Raw genomic sequence first — 2,725 nt, 5'->3', positions numbered from 1 at the left:
ATGTTCTCTCTCTCCTCAGGGCCTTTGCACACGCTAGTCCCTCTGCCCCCAAACCCTTTCCTACCTGCTATGCTGGCCTGGTAACTCAACCTCCAGGTCTCATCTTAGATACTGCCTCCTCCAGGAAGCCCCCCCCCCCTTACCCTCTTAACTGAGTCAAGTGCCCTGTCAGCCCTGTACTCGCCCATCAGAGAATTTATCTTTCACTATCCTTATCCATGGGTCTGTCTCCCCACGAGAGCTGGGAGCTCACAGAGGTTAAGAATGCTTTAGTTCTCCCTTGTGTCCCCACAGGCCTGACACCGGGCTGGCGGCCGTGGTTTATAATATCTCGGGACTGATAGATGAGGCCAATGAATAGAGTAAGCTGGAAGTTGTAGGTGACCCCAAGGGACCTGGAGGGAATTTTCTTTGGGAAGGGGCCTGGGGCCAGGGGCGGGGGTGGGGGTGGGAAATGAGCTGTGGGAAGCCCAGAGAACAATGTCATACATGTTGGGGTGGCCATGAGAGGCTCAGGTGGCCAAACACAGGCCCCTCTCAGGGAGGGAAAAGGGCTGAAGGGAGAGAAGGATTTGGGGCAGGCCAGGACCCCAAGGACTCTGCGACTACGGGCCGGGGCCACAGGCCTGAGGAATGCACCCTCCAAGTGAACACAGAGTAAGAAGCCGTCACGGATGGAGTCCTCAGGGATCCTTGAACTAGTCTGCCCGAACATTGTGCAGCGGAGCAACTGAGGCCGGGAAGTCTAACGCAACATTTCCTGGGGCGAGGCCAGCCTTGGCCCTTGCAGAATCTCAGCGTTCTGGACTCCAAAGTCCTCCCTCCTGACTTCCACCGCTTCTTCAGCCTCAAACAGAAATCTCTGCTTCCAAGGCCCCGAAGGACCCTGGCGGGGCCAGAAGTGGACATGTGGACGGGCTCAGCAGACCGACTACGATCCTGCAGGAAATCAGCCCAAATTCGATTTGTTATCTCTTGATCTTCAGTGTTGGCAACTCAGCAAAAGTGTGTTTTTAAAAACCAAACCTTCAAGGCCGTGTAGGTCACACGCGTCCTTCAGGGCACAGACTCAATGGCCAGTTCCAGCTCGGGGAAGGACTTCCTCATTGATCTGGAAATGCCCCCCTTCCGTCGCCCCCCCCGCCCCCCCCCGCCCCCCCCCCGCTCCCCGTCCCCCCCCCGCTCCCCCCCCCCGCCCCCCCCGCCCCCCCCCCCCGCCTCCACGGGAATGTCCTGGCAGTTGTTTTCCAAGAGGAGGCCTGCCTTTGGGGGGTGGAGAGAGCGACAGGGAGAGAGGAGGGCAAACATGGGCCAGAGGGCAACCCGGGTTTGGAAAGCCTTCTTCGAATGAGGCCAGAGCCCCAGGGCAGGCCTCGTGATTATTTCCACAGCACGAACATAAAATTCCTGAGCGTCGCCAACTCCTTCATGTTAGGGAAGAGTTTGAAAGGGAGACCCAACGAAGGGGTGACTTGGCCAGAGAGAACAGCAGGTTGTTGGTAGGGTCTGAGCAGGGGAGAGGTGGGGATGGGGTGGAATTCAGGCCTCCCGGTGATAGGGGCCAGGGGGCGCTCAGCACCACTCGGTGTCAGCCCCATTTGACAGACCAGGAGGCTGAGGCCCAGGGAAAGGGAGCGACCCTTCCACGGTGTGGCAAACAGCGGTAAGCGTGGCAGATACTGGCTCCGGAAAGAGAAGCTCCAGAGAATTCCTGAGGAGCCGGGAGAGGGAGGCGGCTTCTTGGAGGAGGGGACCCCGAAGATGGGCAGGAGGGAGGGGCGTGCGTGCGTGCGTGTGTACATAAAATCAGTAAACACTCTGGAAAGTGTTTCCTTTCCACAGAAAGGAGTGGGAGGAAGTGAAGTGAGTCCTCTGCAGCGGCCCGACCGCCGGCAGCGCCCCCCACCCTCCAGCGTCTCCTCGGGCGGCGGTGTGGGCGCGCACAGGCCCCCGAGCCCGGACCTTCTCTCCGACGCGCGGCCTGCGCCCGCGGGGCCTCCCCCTGCGCGGGGGAGCGACCCCGCCGCCCCCGCGCCTCCAGCCTGCGCGGCCCTGAACCTGACATCACTCGGCGCGCGGTTTCGGATCCTCTTTCGCTTCTGCCGGGTCGGCTGGGATTGCATGAAATTGCATTTCGAAAGGGGATGCGGATTTCCACGCGGGAGGGTCTTGCGAAAGCTGCGAGGGGAGCGGGGTGTCCGAGGGCCGGGGAAGCTTCCTTGAGAGCCCCCACTCCTACCCCTGCCGCCCGACACCGTGCCCTAGAAAAGTCGGGGTAACGGTTACCGCGGGGTGGGGCGCTGGGGAGACACGGGGAGAGCCCGGTGGGGCGGCTGGCAGAGGTCCCCCTGGGCTCAGTGGGGCGCACCTTGCAGTGAGGAGTTAAGCCGTACGTTGGAGCACACGGATTTTTCCGTGTCTGTATTTTCTTTTACAATAAAGCTATTTTTTATTTTATTTTATTTTATTTTATTTTATTTTATTTTATTATTTTATTAAAAAAATTTTTTTTAACGTTTATTTATTTTTGAGACAGAGACAGAGCATGAACGGGGGAGGGTCAGAGAGAGGGAGACACAGAATCCGAAACAGGCTCCAGACTCTGAGCTGTCAGCACAGAGCCCGACGCGGGGCTCGAACTCACGGACCGCGAGATCATGACCTGAGCCGAAGTCGGCCGCCTAACCGACTGAGCCACCCAGGCGCCCCTAAAGCTATTTTTTAA

The 2,725-nt window shown here is 58.9% G+C and overlaps 1 long non-coding RNA gene across 1 annotated transcript; it reads left to right on the top strand.

Moving 5' to 3' along the window:
* The first annotated feature begins 1,276 nt into the window (after window positions 1-1,276).
* On the top strand, window positions 1,277-2,457 carry LOC109492867. The gene is made up of 2 exons (XR_002146829.3): window positions 1,277-1,663; window positions 1,843-2,457. It is a non-coding gene; the product is annotated as an uncharacterized LOC109492867 (long non-coding RNA).
* The last annotated feature ends 268 nt before the right edge of the window (window positions 2,458-2,725 follow it).

Source organism: Felis catus, chromosome D2 (genome assembly GCF_018350175.1).
Source record: "Felis catus isolate Fca126 chromosome D2, F.catus_Fca126_mat1.0, whole genome shotgun sequence".
NCBI classification, from domain to species: Eukaryota; Metazoa; Chordata; class Mammalia; order Carnivora; family Felidae; genus Felis; species Felis catus.
Note: the sequence above shows the minus strand (reverse complement) of the source record. Positions and strands in the feature narration are given on the sequence as shown.